The sequence below is a fragment of the Papio anubis genome, chromosome 10, assembly GCF_008728515.1.
Source record: "Papio anubis isolate 15944 chromosome 10, Panubis1.0, whole genome shotgun sequence".
NCBI classification, from domain to species: domain Eukaryota; kingdom Metazoa; phylum Chordata; class Mammalia; order Primates; family Cercopithecidae; genus Papio; species Papio anubis.
In genome coordinates, this window is record NC_044985.1 from 91,717,668 (window position 1) to 91,740,429 (window position 22,762).

A 22,762-nucleotide genomic window follows, 5' to 3' on the forward strand; every position below is an offset into this window, starting at 1 on the left:
TCTCCCCTGGTGCTGTCTCTCAAACCAGTGCCTCTGGCCACATTCCCAGCCCTGCCTGGTCCTGTCCAGCCACAGCTAGAGCCTCCCGACTAGCCTCCCACCCATCAGTGTCCCTTGTGCTCCAGTTGATCCACTCCCCAGCCAAATCCTCATCTCTAACATCATGAAACCTGGCTCTTATGCAGCACCCCCAAGAAGGCAGCGTCTGGCTTCTGTGCCTTTCTCAGAGCCTGCCTTAGAGCTTAGCATGTAATCACTGTTGGTTAAATAAAAGGACAAAACAATCACTGGATTTGCAAATTGAAAATTTGCTATCCGAGGTCTTCCTTATGGAATAATTCATTGGAAAAGCACTATCAAGTGCCAGTGATATGCCAGGCACTGTGCCAGATAAACCTGAAGGACAGGGTCCCTTAAATTCATGGAGCTCATGATCTCTGATCCATATCTAACACTTCCCTAAACAAATTATTTTCACAGCTTCCCCAAAACATCCGTGGATCGTTCTTTACTTTTATTCAGTGCAAATGTTTATTTTGGCACTTATGATGTACTAGCATGATGCTAAACTATAGCCTTTAATTTAGTCCTCACGAGACTCCTCCAAGGAAGGTAACACTGGTCCCACTTTGCACCTGCGAAAAATGAGATGAGGTAACGCCCAGTTCCACATCTGCCCACTAGCAAGTGGAGTCAGCATTCCAGCCCAGGCCTGCCTCTCTTAGCATCCAACCCTGTCCTCCTGGAGCTCCATTACCTGGCAAGGAAGTATTTGACCCTCCAGGGATGGGGGCATTCCAGTCCAGATAAACACCTGGAGCCCAGCAGGCATTCACTCGTGTGTGTGTGTGTGTGTGTGTGTGTGTGTGTATGTGTGTGTGTTGGAGGGGGGCAGCTGGGGGAGCTGTTCCATTTGACTGGGGAACTGGAAATAAGGATATTGAGAGAGAAAACTGGGAGAGATGGGAAGTTGCTGTTCGCAGAGTTTCCTGAATTGCTTATCTCTACATCCCCAAACCTTAGTCCTTAGCATTTCTCATTGTCACTTCTAATAACACATTTCCTTGCTTTTATCATGGGACTGCTTTATACGTGTTGCTGAATGGAAGCTCCCTGAAGAGCCCGGATGTTAGGTGGCTTGCCCAAGCTCCCTTGGTCAGTAGTGGGCCGGGACTAGAATCCAAGCTTACCTTCCAGATTACATAGGAGGAGGTGCAGAAGACCAGAACCTCCCCCTCCCGCCCCCACCATGTCAACTGTGAGCTGGAGGCTGAACAAAGTCAGAACTTCCTGGATCTAGATGAGTCGCTGGTTTGTTCTTTCCTAGCCACCTCTAGAAAGCCACGCTGAACATGCCATTTTCCTCACTTGGGCTCAGTGATGGGGAGACTGACCACGTCTTCTCACCTCCAAGACGGGGCAAGGAGTTGGCCAATGGCCCAGCTTCATTCCTGGGGCATCTACCTTTGAAAATGTGTGCTCCTACTTGGAGCTCTTTAGCATGACTGCTTCTCTTTACACATGAGGAGACTGGGGTCCTGAATGATTGACTCCCCCAAAGACAAAGTCAGTCCCAGGAGAAGCAAGGGCTGGTTGAGGTCTTACAAATCCAGGTTCCCGGTATCTCCTACTCTAAAATGCTGCCGCCTCCCATTCCAGATTATATTTCCCCCCAAACTCTCTTTGCCTCCATTTTGTCCAGGCAGTGAATCTTGAGGTCCTGAGTGACAGGAAGAATGCGGAAAACAGTCAGCTGTAATCCAGCCATTCTCCTCCTAGATATTCACCCAAGAGAGAAAAAACACATATCTTCAAAAAGACTTAGACATGGGGTTTTGTGTTTTTTGTTTTGTTTTTTTTGAGACAGAGTCTTGCTCTGTTGCCCAGGCTGGAGTGCAGTGGTGTGATCTCGGCTCACTGCAACCTCTGCTTCCTGGATTGAAGCAATTCTTCTGTCTCAGCCTCCCGAGTAGCTGGGATTACAAGTGTGTGCCACCATGCCTGGCTAATTTTTGTATTTTTAGTAGAGAGAGGGTTTTGCCATGTTGGTCAGGCTGGTCTTGAACTCCTGACCTCAGGTGATCTGCCTGCCTCACCCTCCCAAAGTGCTGGGATTACAGGCATGAGCCACCGTGCCCGGCCTTTCTCTGCATTTTTATTCTTAATAATCAAAAACTGAAAACAGTCCAGGTGTCGACTGACAGATGAATACACAAATTATGGTAGACACATGCAACAGGCTATTACTCATCAATTAAAAAAACAAACTAGCCGGGCGTGGTGTCTCACACCTGTAATCCCAGCACTTTGGGAAGCTGAGGTGGGCAGATCACGAGGTCAGGAGTTCGAGACCAGCCTGACCAACATGATGAAACTCTGTCTCTACTAAAAATACAAAAATTAGCTGGGCGTGGTGGCCCATGGTTCACCCACGTGGTTCCTCAAAAAAAAAAAAAAGGAACAAACTACCAATCTATATGGCCGCACGAATGAAGTTTAAGACATTATGTTGAGTGAAAGAAGCTAGAGACAAGAGTACATGCCGTATGACTCTGCTTACACGACGTTCTAGATCATGCAAAACTAGAAATCAGGTCCATGTTTGCTTGCAGGGGCTGGAAGGATAGGAAGATCCACAGAGGACAGAAGGAGGAGAGGATTACTTGGAAAAGGGCATGCGGAAAGTTTTTTGGGTTCGTCTTAAAGATGTTCCATATCCTGTTTTTTCGGGTTTTGTTTTGTTTTTTGAGACAGAGTCTCTCTCTGTCGCCCAAGCTGGAGTGCAGTGACGCGATCTCGGCTTACTGCAACCTCTGCCTTCTGGGTTCAAACAATTCTCCTGCCTCAGCCTCCCGAGTAGCTGGGATTACAGGCACCTGCCACCATGACCAGCTAATTTTTTATATTTTTAGTAAAGACAGGGTTTCACCATGTTGGCCAGGCTGGTTTCGAACTCCTAACCTCAGGTGATCTGTCTGCCTCAGCCTCCCAAAGCACTGGGATTACAGGTGTGAGCCACTGTGCCCAGCGAAAAATGTTCTATATCTTGATAGGTGTGTGGGTTACACGGATGTATACATTTGTTAGATCTGACCAAATTGTACACAAGATCTGTGCACTTGGATATCATAAGTTATATCTACATTTGAAAGATGGGAGAAAAGGTAGTACATGACTATTGCAAAACTATATAGAAGTAAAGTAGTAAGAAAAAATTATTCTTTTTGTGGGGGGACAGAGTTTCGTTCTTGTTACCCAGGCTGGAGTGCAATGGTGGGATCTCAGCTCACCACAAACCCCGCCTCCCAAGTTCCAGCAATTCTCCTGCCTCAGCCTCCAGAGTAGCTGGGATTACAGGCATGTGCCACCACTCCCGGCTAATTTTCTATTTTTAGTAGAGATGGGGTTTCTACATGTTGGTCATGCTGGTCTCGAACTCCTGACCTCTCCTTCCTTCCTTCCTTTCTTCCCTCCCTCCTTCCCTCCCTTCCTTCCTTCTGACGGAGTCTTGCTCTGTCACCGAGGCTGGAGTGCAGTGGCTCGATCTAGGCTAACTGCAATCTTCACCTCCCAGGTTCAAGCGATTCTCCTGCCTCAGCCTCCCAAGTAGCTGGAACTACAGGCATGCACCACCATGCCCGGCTAATTTTGTATTTTTAGTAGAGATGGGGTGTCTCCATATTGGTCAGGGTGGTCTCGGAGGTCTCCTGACCTTGGGTGATCCACCCACCTCAAACTCCCAAAGTGCTGGGATTATAGGCATGAGCCACCACCCCTGGCCTTTTTTTTCCATTTCAACTGTGCAAAATACTGTCATCTTTCATGGGCCTGAGCCCTCTTGAGGTACATGGAGACAATGCTGATCTCTCATAGGCTAGATTAGTGGCTCCCCAAGAATGAGGACTCTTTTTAAAAGTCTAAACACCTCAAAGACGGCCCTTGATGACACTTTTTATATCTACTGAATGGGAAAATATGGAAAATAAAAGCATATTAATTAAATACAATGCTTCTAAATGGATTTGCATTTTATTAACTACAAGAATATCTACATGTGGTCGGGCGCGGTGGTTCACGTCTGTAATCCCAGCACTTTGGGAGGCCGAGGCGGGTGGATCATCTGAGGTCAGGAATTCGAGACCAGCCTTGCCTACATGGTGAAACCCCATCTCTACTAAAAATACAAAAATTAGCCGGGCATGGTGGCACGTGCCTGTAATCCCAGCTACTTGGGAGGCTGAGGCAGGAGAATCGCTTGAACCCAGGAGGTGGAGTGAACTGAGATCGTACCACTGCACTCCAGCCTGGGCAACAGAGCAAGACTGTCCCTCCAGGAAAAAAAAAAAAAAAAAAAAGACTATCTACACGCATTAAAATATTACTGAAATAATAGTAATAGCAGTTACTATTTACTGTATACTTGTTATGTGCCAGGTATTTTGCTAAGTGTTCTCCATGCATTTGCCTATAATTTGGCCCATAACTCCTCAGGGTGGATACCATTTTACCCTCATTATACAGATGAGGAAACTGAGAAACTGAGGCACAGAGAACATTAGTAACTTGCCGAAGCTCCCACTGATGGGCAGTGGGGGCCCAGAATTCAGAGTCTGACAGGCACACTTGATCCTGCCTCTTTTATTTACGTGCTCTGCAGACAAGGTTTGGCTGCCTATGAGTTCTCCAGTCCCTGGCTTAAACTCCCAGGAATGAGACTGCCAGGAGGAAGTCACAGGCTATTTGGGGAAGAGGGGTGCCGAGAACTCAGCCTCAACCTGTTGGCTGGCCTGGGACCCCACTAACTCCGGTCCGGTTCTTGGAACATATCTCAGTCCTCTGAGCTCCGGGGGATTCAGTAGCTCTGCCCAAGCAGGGATTGTCCTAGTGTCCCCAGAGGCTGGAGGGGTTAGCAGTTGAGAAGCTGTTTGCAGACCATTAGAAACAATAATCACCTTACCTGTAACCTGATCTACCTCAAAAGAAGGGTCTTGATTTTAGCAAACAGTGTAAGTGGTCTCTGTGTAAAGTGGAGGGGTGGAGCTGGCTGCCTGATGGCTTGGCTCTTGTTTCTCAAGCCAGGCCCAAGGGTCAATTCCTGGGCCGAGCTCACACCCTTTTCTGGCTGCTTTCTCCCCCTGGAATTCTGAAAACAGCTGCCCCGTGTGCAGTGAGTTGCTACAAGCCCCACATGGCTGCTCTCCTGGCCCAGCTTGGGGAGCGAGTAGCTTTCTGTTTGAGGTCCTGTTGGCCAAGAACATTCACAAACTCTTTCCTGTGTGCTCAAGGGCACACTCTTCTTTAATCCTCGCCTCTAAGCATGATTGCTTGCTGTGCTTTCCAATTCACAGGTGAGAAAGAACAGACTTAGAGAGAGCAGTGTGAGAAAGCCAGAGCTGATTTTTAAACTTCAAGAATTTAGTGGCCAGGCACGGTGGCTGAAGCCTGTAATCCCAGCACTTCGGGAGGCTGAGGCGGGCAGATCACGAGGTCAGGAGATCGAGACCATCCTGGCTAACATGGTGAAACCCTGTCTCTACTAAAAATACAAAAAATTAGCCGGGCATGGTGGCGGGTGCCTGTAGTCCCAGCTACTTGGGAGGCTGAGGCAGGAGAATGGCGTGAACCCGGGAGGCAGAGATTGCAGTGAGCCGAGATTGCGCCACTGCCCTCCAGCCTGGGTGACAGAGTGAGACTCCGTCTAAAAAAAAAAAAAAAAGAATTTAGTAAGCGAAAGGTTAAACATAGCCATTGGTATGCCAGGCAGTGGCAGGTGGCATGGGCCTGTATCCTATCTGCTCAGGAGGCTGAGGTGGGAGGACTGATTGATCTCAGGAGTTTGAAATCAGCCCGGGGAACACAACGAGACCTCGTTTCAAAAAATAAATAAATAGGCCGGGCGCAGTGGCTCACACCTGTAATCCCAGCACTTTGGGAGGCCAAGGTGGGCAGATCACTTGAGGTCAGGAGTTTAAGACCAGCCTGACCAACATAGTGAAACCGCGTCTCTACTAGAAATACAAAAATTAGCCGAATGTGGTGGCACATGCCTGTAATCCCAGCTAATCGGGAGACTGAGACAAGAGAATCTCTTGAACCCAGGAGGTGGAGGTTGCAGTGAGCCGAGATCACACAATTGCATTCCAGCCTGGGCAACAAAGTGAGACTCTGCCTAAAAAATAAATAAATAAATAAAAAGTTTATTACATAAAATTATAATTAAGTAAATTATGTTTAGAACAAAGGTAATAAATATGCAGAATTCATCACTTTCTAATTATTTGACTGTGTTTTGTTATCTGTGCTTTGGAGGTTACGTCTATTGTATCTGTATGGTAGAAGTGCTGTGGAATATAGTGTGCTTGGTCTACTGCTTTTCCCAGCTCTCCATTCAGCGACATCATGCTGGTACCTTGAAACTGGTCATGGTGGTGTCAGAAGCATGTGAACCAGAGCGACTCCATCTTGAATAGGGACTGGGTAAAATAAGGCTGAGACCTACTGGGCTGCATTCCCGAGGTGAAGACATTCTAAGTCACAGGGTGAGATAGGAGGTCATCACAAGATACAGGCCATAAAGACCTTGCTGATAAAACAGGGTGCAGTACAGAAGCCGGCCAAAACCCAGCAAAAGCAAGATGGCAACGAAAGTGACCTCTGGTCATTCTCACTGCTCATTTTATGCTAATTATAATACATTAGCATGCTGAAAGACACTCCCACCAACCCCATGACAGTTTACAAATGCCATGGCAATGTCAGGAAGTTACTCTGTATGGTCTAAAAAGAGGAGGAACCCTCAGTTCCAGGAATTGCCCACCCCTTTCCTGGAAACCTCATGAATAATCCACCCCTTGTTTAGCATATGATCAAGAAATAACCATAAAAATGGGCAACCAGTGGCTCTTGGGGCTGCTCTGCCTATGGAGTAGTCGTTCTATAGTCCTTTACTTTTTTGATAAACTTACTTTCACTTTATGAATTCGCCTCAAATTCTTTCTTGCACAAGATCCAAGAACCCTCTCTTGGGGTCTGTATCGGGGCTCCTTTCCGGTAACAGTGTGGGTATTTACACCACAAGAATTGGCAAATGTACAGATCAGGGCTTGCATTTCTTTCCAAGCTCCTACTGATGGGCAGAGTGCTGGTTGTTACACATTGACCAGTACCCTAGTGCTTAGAGAGGTCACCACAAGGCTCATGGTGGAGGCAAGCAGACAGGTGGACTCCAGAACACTTATTGCTGTGCTATTCTAGCTCTTCAAAAATAATAAAGAATAATTTCGGGCCAGGCGTGATGGCTCACGCCTGTAACCCAGCACTTTGGGAGGCTGAGGCGGGCAGATCACCTGAGGTCAGGAGTTCCGGACCAGCCTGGCCAACATGGTGAAACCCCGTCTCTACTAAAAATATGAAAAATAGCTGGGGGTGGTGGCAGGCACCTGTAATCCCAGCTGCTCGGAGGCTGAGGCAGGAGAATTGCTTGAACCTGGGAGGTGGAGGTTGCGATGAACTGAGACTGTGCCATTGTACTCCAGCCTGGGCGACAAGCGTGAGACCTCGTCTCACAAAAAAAAGAATGTCTTCAACAAATTAATTTCTAAGAAATAGTAGACTTGAAGGAGGGCTAATGGTTAAAGGTTAAGAGACTTAAAGACATATCATGCCATCACAGTATGTGCACTTTTTTCTGATTAACATGAAGTGCAAAAAAATTATGTAACTGATGAAGCATTTGGAAATGTGAGCACTCATTAGATGTTTAATGATATGAATGAATTATTATTTTTCAGTGTATTTTTTTGTTCATATTAATGTATCCAACTGAGTAAGTATATTATAGAAGAAATGATCTGATGTCTGGGATTGGCTTTGAGAAAAATAATATCAGAAGGGAAAAGTGATTAGGTGTACAGATCAGTGGTTCTTAAAGTGGCTGCCCAAAGAGCAGCATCAGCATCTCCTGGGAACTTGTTTCAAATGCAAATTCTGGCCGGGCGTGGTGGCTCACACCTGTAATCCCAGCACTTTGGGAGGCCAAGGCAGGCAGATCACAAGGTCAGGAGATCGAGACCATCCTGGCTAACATGGTGAAACCCCGTCTCTACTAAAAATACAAAAAATCAGCTGGGCGTGGTGGCAGGCGCCTGTAGTCCCAGCTACTGGGGAGGCTGAGGCAGGAGAATGGCATGAACCCAGGAGGCGGAGCTTGCAGTGAGCCAAGATTGTGCCACCGCACTCCAGCCTGAGTGACAGAGCGAGACTCCATCTCAAAAAAAAAAAAAAGAAAAAAGAAATGCAAGTTCACAGGTCCCACCTCAGACCTAGTGGATCCGAAATCCCAAGAAAAGACTGGGCACAGTGGCTCACGCCTGTAATCCCTATACTTTGGGAGGCCGAGGCGGGCGGATCACCTGAGGTCAGCCTGACCAACATGGCAAAACCCCGTCTCTACTAAAAATATGAAAATTAGCTGGGCATGGTGGTGCGTGCCTGTAGTCCCAGCTACTCGGGAGGCTGAAGCAGGAGAATCGCTTGAACCCAGGAGGCAGAGATTGCAGTGAGCTGAGATCGCACCACTGCATTCCAGCCTGGTCACAGAGCAAGATTCTGTCTCAAAAACAAAAACAAAAACAAAAACAAAAAATTGCCAGGCATGGTGGCACGTGCCTGTAATCCCAGCTACTGGGGAGGCTGAGGTAGGATAATCGCTTGAACCTGGGAGGTGGAGGGTGCAGTGAACCAAGATCACGCCATTGCACTCCAGCCTGGGTGACAGAGCAAGACTCTATCTCAAAAAAAAAAAAGGGCCGGGCGCGGTGGCTCAAGCCTGTAATCCCAGCACTTTGGGAGGCCGAGACGGGCGGATCACGAGGTCAGGAAATCAAGACCATCCTGGCTAACATGGTGAAACCCCGTCTCTACTAAAAATACAAAAAATTAGCCGGATGTGGTGGCGGGCGCCTGTAGTCCCAGCTACTCAGGAGGCTGAGGCAGGAGAATGGCGTGAACCCGGGAGGCGGAGCTTGCAGTGAGCCGAGATTGCGCCGTTGCACTCCAGCCTGGGAGACAAAGAGAGACTCCTGTCTCAAAAAAAAAAAAAAAAAAAATCTGAGATGGGGTCCAACGATCTGTGTTTTAACAAGCTCCCCCCAGCTGATTCTGACATACATTCAAGCTTGAGAAACACTGGTTTAGATGAAACGAGATTCACCATGGGTTGATAGTTGTTGAGGCTGGTGACAGGTTCATGGGGTGGGGAGTTCATATGTGTCTTTGAAATTTTCTATAATAAAAAGCTAAAAGAAATGATTAAGCACATTGGAAGGGAGGAGTGTACATATAATGGGGGAAGGGTCATTGCTAGAGGACCTCTGGATATAGAGTGAGACAAAACAGATTCTTGTGCATGCATCTGTGTTGCCTTTTGAATTAAACATCCAGGATAATGGCTGCATTAGCTCCTGCCTTTAACAGGCAGCTCTGCTCCCCCACCCCGCCCCCCACCAACCCCAGTTCCTCAGGTTTCTCTTCATTTGGAGCCTAATTTTTAACAGGATTAGATCCTGGAGCCTCAAATCTCTTAGAGAAGCAGTGATTTGAATTTTCAGCTTCCACCTGAAACTGTCACAGTAAAATGTGCCACCCACTAGATCTGCTTTATCAGCTGCAGACGTGATGCAATTAACTAATTTTCTGCAGCCTCTCACCACACAAGCCGTGGAACTTCTAGTCCATTGTATGGCTCGTTTACTTAGCAGATAGGACCTAAGAGCCTGTAACTATTTACCTCTCTCTGGAGGGGCTGTCCCAGACAGGTGAATTCATTAGTTGGTGTTTGTAAAGCAGCAGGAAAACCAAAAAAGCATTAGGCAAGTTTTTATTTTTATTTATTTATTTGGCCTGAACTCCACTCAAGCGATGTCCTATCCTGTCCTGGGTTGTCAGTTTGCCTCCCTTCATATCCACCCCCTCTTCTCTCTAGCCGGTTTTTCTCTCATTCAGAAATGAGAGATGCCCACAACTGGAACTCTTCCCATTTTGTCCCAGAGGATGCAAAGTTCTGTCTGCCCATCACATGGGATATTTAGCGATCTTTAGGTTTTTTTATTTAAATACCAAGGCATCCCTGTTTCCTGTTTCGGGTATCCTTCTGCCCCATCTTTGAGCAGTGGTCCTTTCTTTTTTTTTTTTTTTCTTCTTTCCCCACTTTCCTTTTCTCTCCTCTCTCTCTCTTTTTTTTTTTTTGAGACAGATTCTCGCTCTGTTGCCCAGACTGGAGTGCAATTGCACCATCTCAGCTCACTGCAACCTCCACCTCCCAGGTTCAAGCGATTCTCCTGCCTCAGCCTTCTGAGTAACTGGGGTTACAGGCATGCGCCACAACGCTAGGCTAATTTTTGTATTTTTAGTAGAGACAGGGTTTTACCATGTTGACCAGGCTGGTCTCAAGTCCCCCGACCTCAGATGATCCACCCGCCTCAGCCTCCCAAAGTGCTGGGATTACAGGTGTGAGTCACTACTCCCGGCCTCACTTGGGTTTTTGTTTTGTTTTGTTTTGTTTTGTTTTTGTTTTTGTTTTATGAGACGGAGTTGCCCAGGTTGGAGTTCAATGGTGCGATCTCATCTCACTGCAACCTCCACCTTCCAGGTTCAAGCGATTCTCCTGCCTCAGCCTCCCAAGTAGCTGGGATTACAGGCATGTGCCACCACACCTGGCTAATTTTTGAATTTTTAGTAGAGACGAGGTTTCACCATGTTGGCCAGGCTGGTTTCGAACTCCTGACCTCAGGTGATCCACCCGCCTCTGCCTCCCAAAGTGCTGGGATTACAGGTGTGAGCCACTGAGCCCAGGCTCCCTTGTATTTTTAATAGAAAAGGCACACAGAAGAAGTTCAATGATGGGAGGGAAGGAAGAATATTCCTCAAGTGTAATTAAAGGTAATAAAAACGACAGTTCTTTTGGAATCCAAGTTTGAAAATATTTGTTTTTAATGTGGTAGGATAAAACAACGCATAACATTAAATTTACCGTTTAACCATTGTTAGGTGATAGTTCAGTGACTAGGTACATTCACACTGCTGTTCATCCGTCATCAGCACCTCCAGAACGTTTTCATCATCCCATACTGAACTCTGTACTCATTACACACGGAATCCCCATTTCCCCTCCCTACCCCTGGCAATCACCACTCACTTTCTATTATATCTCTGTGACTACTCTAGGTACGTCACATAACTGGAAACCTACAGTATTTGTTTTTTGTGTGTGTAGCTTAGTTTAGCATAATGTCTTCAAGGTTCATTCCTATTGTAGCATATGTCCAAATTTAATTCCTTTTTTTTTTTTGAGACGGAGTCTCGCTGTGCTCCCAGGCTGGAGTGCAGTGGCGTGATCTCGGCTCACTGCAAGCTCCGCCTCCCGGGTTCACGCCATTCTCCCGCCTCAGCCTCCCAAGTAGCTGAGACTACAGGCGCCCGCCACCATGCCCGGCTGGTTTTTTGTATTTTTAGTGGAGACGGGGTTTCACCATGTTAGCCAGGATAGTCTCGATCTCCTGACCTCGTGATCCACCCGCCTCGGCCTCCCAAAGTGCTGGGATTACAGGCTTGAGCCACCGCGCCTGGCCTTAATTCCTTTTTAAGGCTGAATAATATATATTATAATTATGTATAATGTGTAATGTATACACATTCATATATGTATGCATAACATATACACAACATACATATATATACACATAATATATGCACACCATATTTTGTTTATCCATTCATCTGTTGATAAACATTTGGGTTATTTCTTTTTCTTTCTTTTTTTTTTTTTTTTTTTAGACAGAGTTTCGCTCTTGTTGCCCAGGCTGGGGTGCAATGGCTTGATGCAAGCGATTCTCCTGCCTCAGCCTCCCGAGTAGCTGGGATTACAAGCGTGCACCACCACACCTGGCTAGTTTTTGTATTTTCAGTAGAGATGGGATTTCGCCATGTTGGCCAGGCTGGTCTCCAACTCCTGGCCTAAGTGATCTGCCTGCCTCAGCCTCCGAAAGTAGATAATCTTTATATAACCTGAATATTTTTTCTTTTATCTATTGTATATGTGGCAAATTATACACATTTAAAAATGTTTCCACATCATTCCAGATGAAAGTGCTTGTCGTGAGCTCTTCGATACTTTAAGGAATACTTATTGATGAGAATTATTATTATTATTATTATTTTTGAGAAGGAGTCTCGCTCTGTCACCCAGGGTGGACAGTGGCGTGATCTCATCTCACTGAAGCCTCTGCCTCCTAGGTTAAAACAATTCTCCTGCCTCAGCCTCCCAAGTAGCTGGGATTACAGGCATGTGCCACCATGCCAGGCTAATTTTTTTTTTTTTTTAGTAGAGACGGAGTTTCAGCATGTTGGCCAGGCTGGTCTTGAACTTCTGACCTCAGGTGATCCACCCGCTTCAGCCTCCCAAAGTGCTAGGATTACAAGCATGAGCCAATGTGCCCGGCCATTATTATTATTTTTTTGAGACGGAGTCTCGCTCTGTCGCCTAGGCTGGAGTACAGTGGCGTGATCTCGGCTCACTGCAACCTCTGCCTCCTGGGTTCAAGTGATTCTCCTGCCTCAGCCTCCCGAGTAGCTGGGATTACAGGGGCCCACCAGCAGGCCTGGCTAGTTTTTGTATTTGTAGTAGAGACAAGGTTTTACCATGTTGGCCAGGCTGGTCTAGAACTCCTGACGTCAGTTGATCCATCTGCCTTAGCCTCCCAAAGTATTGGGATTACAGGCGTGAGCCACCATGCCCGGCTAAGAATTTTTATTATTATAAAAACAAAAGCACAGAAACAGGCAGCCATCTGTATGTAGCATAGGGCCTGCCTTATGGTAGGTGCTCCGTACATGTTTGCTGAATGACTAAATTCCTTTTGGAGGACACATGGTTTAATTTGTGTTTCTTTTTTTAGGATTTGCTATGATCAGTCAAATCCAGAAACTATGTTAAGTTCTTCATAACTCTCTACACAGTTTTCCCTAAGTTTAACCTGGTCTACCAGTCTCAGAAAAAGAAAATAAATTTTAGGCCAGGCGCGGTGGCTCAAGCCTGTAATCCCAGCACTTTGGGAGGCCGAGACGGGCGGATCACGAGGTCAGGAGATCGAGACCATCCTGGCTAACACGGTGAAACCTCGTCTCTACTAAAAAATACAAAAAACTAGCCGGGCAAGGTGGCGGGCGCCTGTAGTCCCAGCTACTCGGGAGGCTGAGGCAGGAGAATGGCGTGAACCCGGGAGGCAGAGCTTGCAGTGAGCTGAGATCCGGCCACTGCACTCCAGCCTGGGCGACAGAGCGAGACTCCGCCTCAAAAAAAAAAAAATAAAATAAAATAAAAATCTGCTCTAAAAATAGTAGACAATTCAAGTTTCTGCTATTTGAAAAGCAGTACAGGGAAACTGTACTGCAAATGGATTTGTCAAAATGAGAAGAGTTGGTGATCAAGTAACCCATAAATTAAAAAAAACCATGGTGGCAAAGGGACAGAGGTTCTTAACTTGTCCTCCCACCAATGTTTGGGGAAGGGTAATTCCAGTTGTAATGGCCACTATGTATTACAGGCTTACTATGTTAATGCCAAATAATTTGCTGAACACTAAGGAGCTATTATTTAATATCTGAATGAGTCTTCATAATAATCCTGCAAGTGAAGTATCATCATCCCCATTTAACAGTGTGGAGGGCTCAGGACAGCTGAGTCCCATGCTGAAGGTCACCATTGTGATAGACGGCGGAGCTGGGAATTCAGCCCTGTCCTTTTGGTGGAGGCACTGTTATCCTATGCTGTGCTCATGGAATCCCTGACACTGGATCTGGGGTATCACAAGAACCATGGCCAGGAATGGGTGACTTTGCAAGCATGTATGTGTGCAGAAGGAGACAGCAAGGGGGTCCCGTGGTTTTGCTTGGGGCCCTGTGGTTGGATGCGGGAGCCCAGGTTGGGGTGGCTATGTGTCCATGAGCCCCAAAAGTCCACAGCCTCACTGGCGGAGCACCTCCTCCTTCTGGGACTGCCCTGGGGCTGGAGGAGCCTCGGTGACTGCACCGTGTCTCCAGGTTATCATTCCTTGGGAATGGTTCTGCTTATCTCCTCTGTGAAGCTGCCTCCTAACTGTAGCCCATGGAGATCTTTGTCTTTTCCAACCCTAACCACACCAGTTTGTAACCCATACTTAACCCTTTTCCCACTTGCCCTGAGAATACTCGCAGGCAGCGCTTGTGCAGTGTTTACCCCCAAGATAACTTTGCCACAATGTATCTTGCTTTTATTATTATTTTTGCAACGCTCTAATATATTGACTTTGGAAACAAAAGACATCATTCTATTTTTAACATTCTGTTTTTAGTAATAGTATTTCCATTTACAAAATATAGTAATTCTCACTGAAAATGTCAAATCCTAGAAAACACAGCATTCCTACGTGTGATGTTAACATCATTCTGAAACAGTTGTTGGCTGGATGGTTTTGATGAATCCGATTTTTCTAAACTAGATAATTCTGATGATTCAGACAATTCTGATGTTAGTTCTGTTTAGAAATAACTCTGAGAACAGCTTTTTTTTTTTTTTTTTTCTTTTGAGACACAGTCTGACTCTGTACACCAGGCTGGAGTGCAGTGACATGATCTTGGCTCACTGCAACCTCTGATTCCTGGGTTCAAGCTATTCTCCTGCCTCAGCCTCGCAAGTAGCTGGGATTATAGATGTGCACCACGAGGCCTGGCTATTTTTTTTTTTTTTAGTAGAGATGGGGTTTCACCATGTTGGCCAGGCTGGTCCTGAACTCCTGACCTCAAGTGATCCATCCTCCTCAGCCTCCCAAAGTGCTGGGATTACAGGCATGAGCTACTGTGCCGGCCTGAGAACAGTTTTTATATTTTATTTTTACATTGAAGTCAGTCAGATTTGCTTCAGCCTCAAACATCATGTTTATGTAAAATGAAATGAGTGCTGGCCGCGAGCTGCACTTTTGTTTCTAAATGGGAAAGAGTTAATAAGGGCTTATGTTCATTCTTGTATTGCTCTCCAAACTTTGTTCCTTGTCACAAAAGAAAAATAGTCACCCCTTTGAGGCCAGAGACCTGGGTTACTTTTTTTTTTTTTTTTTTTACACAACCCTTCCTAAATAGAGCATTAGACTCAACTATTGACTGACAAAGTACATTTGTAGTGGACAGCCATCTCAGAGCTTCTGGAAGAGTCAGCTAAGAATAATTGGTATGAACAGCTGTTCTCATAGAAGAGGCAAAAGAGGAGGACAAACCCCTCAAACTCAATGTTATGATTCCGGAACGAATGAAAGAACGCTGTGTATCTGTATTTATTTATTTATTTATCTATTTATTTATTTATTTATGAGACTGGGATCAAGGTCCCACCAGTGCTCAGGCTGGAGGGGAGTGGCACGATCATGGCTCACTGCAGCCTCAACTTATTGGGCTCCAGTGATCTTCCTGTCCCAGCCTCCTGGCTAGCTGGGACTACAGGTGCATGCCACAATGCATGACTCATTTTAAAATTTTTATTGTGTAGAGTCAGAGGTCCTGCTTTCTTGCCCAGGCTAGTCTGGAACTCCTGGCCTCAAGAGACTCTCCTGTCTTGGCCTCCCAAAGTACTGGGATTATAGGCAAGAGCCACCATATCCAGCCTGTATCTGTTTTTAAACGCAACCAGCAGAGCTTTAAGGGAAACCCTACCCCTCTTCACCCAACACACAATTTCAGCTATCATTTCTGTTGTTCTCATCCTAACTTCTGGGATGTAGCTAGTTTTCTAGCACCTCCTGTGAAAACAGGGAGTGCCTTAGGGAATCTGGAAGCCATGGTGGCGGGAGTGGTGGCAGGAAGGTGAAGGGAAGGACCAGCATTTTCCTTGGAGCCCTGCAAATTATTTTATGCATTTTTTTTTTTTTTTTTTTGAGAGGGAGTCTTGCTCTGTCACCCAGGCTAGAGTGCAGTGGCACGATCTTGGCTCATTACAACCTCTGCCTCTTGGGTTCAAGCAATTCTTCTGCCTCAGCCTCCCAAGTAGCTGGGACTACAGGCATGCACCACCATGCCCGGCTAATTTTTCTTTTCTTTTTTTTAGTAGAGACTGGGTTTCGCCATGTTGGCCAGGCTGGTCTAGAACTCCTGAGCTCGTGTGATCCACCTGCCTTGGCCTCCCACAGTGCTGGGATTACAGGCGTGAGCCACCCCGCGCCCAGCCTATTTTATCCTTTTGATGATCATAATTTAAAATAGCATATAGAATTATAATTCAAATCCTGTAGGGGTTTTCTCTTTTTTCAACTTTGTGAAACATTTTATTTTCTTTTTCAGACCACATTTTCCTTTTCGTGTGTGTGTGATTAAAAAAAATTTTTTTTTTAATTTCCATAGGTTTTTAGGGAACAGGTGGTATTTGATTACATGAGTAAGTTCTTTTGTGGCAATTTGTGAGATTTTGGTGCACCCTTCACCAGAGCAGTATACAGTGAACCCAATTTGTAGTCTTTTATCCCTCTCTTCCCACCTGCTTCCCACCCTTTCCCCGCAGGTCCCCAAAGTCCATTGTGAGGCTGATGGGGGACTTGCTTTTCTGTGATTTGCTTGCAGATTTTTGGCCATAGAGATTTGTTGTGATTTCTAAGCCAGCTGCTCTCATCTGTGAAATTGTCCCCAGGCAATCTTCTGTTACCTGTATCAGTTACAGAAGTCCTCACTGAAAGAAGCAATGCACCTTGAAAATGGAATCCTCGCCAGGCACGGTGGCTCACGCCTGTAATCCCAGTACTTTGGGAGGCTAAGGCGGGTGGATCACCTGAGGTTGGGAGTTCGAGACCAGCCTGACCAACATGATGAAACCCCGTCTCTACTAAAAATACAAAATTGGCCAGGCATGGTTGTGCATGCCTGTAATCCCAGTTACTGGGGAGGCTGAGGCAGGAGAATCACTTGAACCCAGGAAGTGGAGGTTGCGGTGAGCCGAGATCGCACCACGGCACTCCAGCCTGGGCAACAAGAGTGAAACTCCATCTCAAAAAAAGAGAAGAAAAGGGAATCCTCTTTCTCTCCCCTTCACTCAGTCTTTAATAACCCAGTGTCTGAGGAGCCTCTTCCACTCCGTCCTGCTCAGTACTGCACTCCTGACAGCACAGGCCCTGTGGCGCTATGATTTACCTTGCTAGGAATCCTTTGAAAACTTTGTAGCAAAGGAGTGGAGACCGGTCTTATTGCCTGTGGTAGCCATAACAGAAATATCTGACCCTTGCCCAGGCGTGGTGGCTCACACCTGTAATCCCAGCACTTTGGGAGGCCAAGGTGGGCGGATCACCTGAGGTTGGGAGTTTGAGGCCAGCCTGGCCAACATGGAGAAACCCCATCTCTACTAAAAATACAAAATTAGCCAGGCGTGGTGGCGCATACCTGTAATCCCAGTTACTCAGAGGCTGAGGCAGGAGAATCGCTTGAACCCGGGAGGTGGAGGTTGCAGTGAGCCGAGACGGCATCACTGCACTCCAGCCTGGGCAACAAGAATGAAACTCCATCTCAAATAAAAAAAAAAAGAAAAGAAAAAAGAAATACCTGACCTCAACATGTATTTCCCTCCCAGGTGTGGAAGGCTCTTCCCCTTCAATTCACAGATAACAAGGCCAAGTATATCTGATACTGGTGGGCTGGGGGAGGTCCCCAAATGCCGGTGGTGTCCAGGCTCTGGACATCCTGGTGAGAAGGAATTCAAGGATGAGTCAGAAAACAGTGAAAGTACAGAGATTTGTCTCAAAGTGAAAAGTACACTCGCAAGAAAGGGAGGCTGGTGGACTCACGAGAGTCTCACAGTGAGGCTTAGGGTTTCTATTTTTATGGGGTTCTTTAACTAAGTGATGGATTTTTCATGAAGATTTCTGGAAAAAGATGGAGATTTCTTGGAACTGTGGGGCCACCATTTTTTTTTTTTTTGTGAGGCGGAGTCTCGTTCTGTTGCCCAGGCTGGAGTGTAATGGTGTGATCATGGTTCACTGCAACCTCCGCCTCCTGGGTTCAAGCAATTCTCCTGCCTCAGCCTCCCCAGTAGCTGGGATTACAGGCGCCTGCCACCACGCCTGGCTTTTTTTTTGTATTTTTAGTTAGTAGAGGTGGGGTTTCACCATGTTGGCCAAGCTGATCTCGAAGTCCTGACCTCAAATGATCCGCCCACCTTGGCCTCCCAAAGTGCTGGGATTATAGGCTTGAGCCATTGCACCCAGTCCAGGGCCACCCATTTTTACATCAAATATGGGTGTTCCCGGAGCCGTGCTGGTGCTGGTGGTGGGTGTGCATTTAGTATGTTAATGAGCATATAATGAGGTCCTAGGAGAAACCGAGGTCAAACCCAGTGCCATGTTAGGCCCAGTCAGTCTTAGCCAGCATGGTCACACCCTGGTTTCTCAGGGGCTTAGCTGTCCCTACCTTCTGCAGCTATTTCAGCAGTTTCCTCTTGCTAGTCATGTGAAATTGTTGCCTAGAATTTTCTATTCTCCTGCAACCATCCTGTCCTGTCTCATATTTACGCCATATTTGCCCAAACTGTGGTCCGCAGCAGAATGTGTGTGGGGAGATGTTGCCGGGATCAATCAAGGAAAACAGAAAAGACTGTGTTTCTTTTCATTGAAAAACCTCCTCAGGAGGTACTCAAAGGCTGGTAATTTGCAAAGAAGTCTTTCTGAAGCAACAAGGTTTCTGAGCTGACTTGTTCCCTGGCTCATAGCAAAGATCAGTCACGTCATAAAAGATGGGGCCTCCAATGTGAGAGCCACTAGCCACACGCGGCTACTGAAATTTAAACCAATTAAAGTGAAGTCAAATCAAACATTCAGTTCTTCAGTTGCATTAGCTACATTTCAAGTGCTCAAAAGCTCATGTGACTAGTGACTGCTGTGCTGGACAGAACAGCTATAGGGTACTTCCATCATTCCAGAACGTTCTACCGGACAGTGTTATTCAAAGGCAAACCACTCAGCAGAGGCTGTCTTACTGGTCCCAGCAGTGGTGAGCTGCACCATGGCCCCAGGACCACTAGTGAGGCTAGAGTGAGATGTGGAGTCACAGTAATGCTACATGGATAGCACAGGTTTGGCCACTGGAATGAACACTTAATGACACTTTCAACTAACACCTATTTCTTAAACATAGCACTTAGTTATATGTTATTCCAACAAGCATCAGAAACCCCAGTACTGTGCAAGACACAATTTCTGTCCCTTGGAGTTCATAACCTTCAAGTTGAGGTAGGAAATAAATAATAATAATAAGCTGTGATAAGCTGAAAAGTGAGCATTTGCCAAGGGGCAATAGATTTTTTGGAGAAAGGGATCAAGGAAGATTCTCAAAGAAAGGGCTATGTGAGCAGTTTAGAAGAGTGGCTAGAAATTTGTTAATAGGCTGGGCCCGGGACGCGGTGGCTCACGCCTGTAATCCCAGCACTTTGGGAGGCAAAGGCGGGCAGATCATGAGGTCAAGAGATCGAGACCATCCTGGCCAACATGGTGAAACCCCGTCGCTACTAAAAATACAACAATTAGCTGGGTGTGGTCGCATGCGCCTGTAGTCACAGCTACTCAGGAGACTGAGGCACAGCTACTCAGGAGACTGAGGCAGGAGAATCGCTTGAACCAGGGAGGCGGAAGTTGCAGTGAGCGAAGATGGTGCCACTGCACTCCAGCCTGGCAACAGAGTGAGACTCCATCTTAAAAAAAAAAAAAATTGTTAATAGGCTGGGGGAAATGTTCCTAGCACTTTGGGCGAATCACGAGGTCAGGAGATCGAGACCATACTGGCCAACATGGTAAAACCCCGTCTCTACTAAAAAATACAAAAATTAGCTGGGCATGGTGGCCCATGCCTGTAATCTCAGCACTGTGGGAGGCCAAGGTGGGTGGATCATGAGGTCAGGAGATCGAGACCATCCTGGCCAACATGGTAAAACCCCCTACTAAAAAATCCAAAATTAGCTGGGCATGGTGGCGCATGCCTGTAATCCCAGTTACTCGGGAGGCTGAGGCAGGAGAATTGCTTGAATCAGGGAGTTGGAGGTTGCAGTGAGCCGAGATTGTGCCACTGCACTCTAGCCTGGCGACAAAGCAAGACTCTATCTCAAAAAACAAAACAAAAAAAAGTTTGGTGTTAGAGGAATGTGGAACAGGAGTGAGAGTGGCAAGATCGGCCACCACATTTGCGGGGCCTGTGCAAAACGCAAACTTGGAGACCCTTTTGCTCAAAAATTATTCAGAATTTCAAGATGGAGACAGGTGAGCATTAAATCCAGTGAGCACACAGGTTGCATGTTCATGAACCAAGCTATCCTGGTGGCAGGAGATGAAGTTAAAGAGAGAAAGGTAGGCCCATATTATCAAGGGCTTTCCCAGTCATGCTTTGGAGCGTGGGCTGTGTCCTGAAGGTGACAGAGCCATAAGAGATTCTTAAGCTGGGGTGAGGCAAGATCGGGCTTGCATTTTTACAAAGACCATGTTGGGGCAGCACGGAAGGAGCTGTCAGGAAGGCGGGCTCAGAAGTGATTGGAATGGTCTGGAGAGACAGGATGAGAACAAGAGGATGTCCCACCCTCCATGGGACAGAGAGGCGCTGAGGCTCTGAGAGCTATGTAGGTGGTGAACTTGATGCCAGGCCCCAGCTTGGAGAGCATACGTGCAGCCAGCTGCCTCGTGTTGAGATTTCTCGTGCCTCCTTTGCAAACTCTGGAGTCTTTGGGTTCCCACTGCCCACGCAGGGCAAAGGCCAAGGGTGCAGGGACAATGTGAAGGGCTGATGCCGCACTTGCCACAAACCCCTTGCCAGTAACTCTTTCAGGAATCCCCCTATTCTGTTTTCCAAGACCTTTTGGACTTTCCAAACCCTTTGGAAAACAGAGTAAATCTAAACGGAGCCAAAGAATGCCCCCTGTCCTCTCCAGCCCTGGAAATACAGCATTTTGAGGAAGCCAAATCATCGTCGCTTCAATAACCCCTCCCCTGGATTTGCATTTCCTGACTTGGATATATGTGACATTCCAGGGGTCATTATCAGAAGGTTTCACTTTTCATTTCCTGGTGGAATCAGGACGTGCCCCTTTTGCGGGGAGTGGTGGTGGTGAGGGAGCCTGTGTGCAATGAGGTGTCCGCCAAGAGCACAGGGCAATTCCGCAACACAGGAGAGAGGGGTGAAAAGGAAGTGAACGTGCCCTCCTCGACTACCAGACAAAAAAGGAAGCCAGTGTGTATTCAGTGCCAGGACTCCTCCCTTTTGATAACATCTCTCTCCTAATCCTCATTACAATGCCTGAAGGTGTGCATAACGAGCCTTTTACACATGAACGCACTCAGGCTGTCCCAGGACTGGAGCTACCTGCCCATTGTCACTTGTTGATGGGATGTGGATTAGAACTCTTGTCTTCACATTTCCGGATGGCCGCCCCACCCCCAACTGCCCCTCCCAGCTGGAGTCAGTGCCTAGGAACAACCATGGGTCATCCTGGGTACAAAATTAACCAGGCGTGGTGGCACATGCGCCTGTAATCTCAGCTACTCGGTAGGCTGAGGCAGGAGAATCGCTTGAACCTGGGAGGTGGATCACCATTGCACTCCAGTCTGGGCAACAGGAGCGAAACTCCGTCTCAAAAAAAAGTAAGAGGTGCAACTGTGAGACTGTCTTGGGTAAATTCTGATTGTCTTGTTTCTTTTTTTTTTTTTTTTTTGAGACGGAGTCTCGCTCTGTTGCCCAGGCTGGAGTGCAGTGGCCAGATCTCAGCTCACTGCAAGCTCTGCCTCCCGGGTTTACGCCATTCTCCTGCCTCAGCCTCCTGAGTAGCTGGGACTACAGGCGCCCGCCACCTTGCCCGGCTAGTTTTTTGTATTTTTCAGTAGAGACGGGGTTTCACCGTGTTCGCCAGGATAGTCTCGATCTCCTGACCTCGTGATCTGCCCATCTCGGCCTCCCAAAGTGCTGGGATTACAGGTTTGAGCCACCGCACCCAGCCTGATTGTCTTGTTTCTAAGATGAGGGAGACTTTATTTGAACCTTGCATGGAGTGGATGTCTCCATTAGGTATTTGTTTTGCTTTGTTTTTGAGACGCAGTCTCACTTTGTTGCCCAGGCTGGAGTGCAGTGGCGTGAGTGGCAGTGGAGTGCAGTGGTGGCTCGCTGCAACCTCCGCCTCCTGGGTTCAAGAGATTCTCCTGCCTCAGCCTTCCAAGTAGCTGGGATTACAGGCGCACGTCACCACGCCCAGCTAATTTTTAACTTCTTTTTTTTTTTTTTTTTTTTTGAGACGGAGTCTCGCGCTGTGTCACCCAGGCTGGAGTGCAGTGGCGCGATCTCGGCTCACTGCAAGCTCCGCCTCCCAGGTTCAGGCCATTCTCCTGCCTCAGCCTCCGAGTAGCTGGGACTACAGGCGCCCGCCACCACGCCCGGCTAGTTTTTTGTATTTTTAGTAGAGACGGGGTTTCACCATGTTAGCCAGGATGGTCTCGATCTCCTGACCTCGTGATCCGCCCGCCTCGGCCTCCCAAAGTGCTGGGATTACAGGCTTGAGCCACCGCTCCCGGCCCAGGCTGCTCTTGAACTCCTGTCCTCAGGTGATCTGTCTGCCTTGGCCTCCCAAAGTGCTGGGATTACAGGCGTGAGTCACCGCGCCCGGCTCCATTAGCTTATTTGTAAAAAAGAAATGAATAAGTAAAAGCTAGGAGTCCGGTCTGACCCGGAGAGA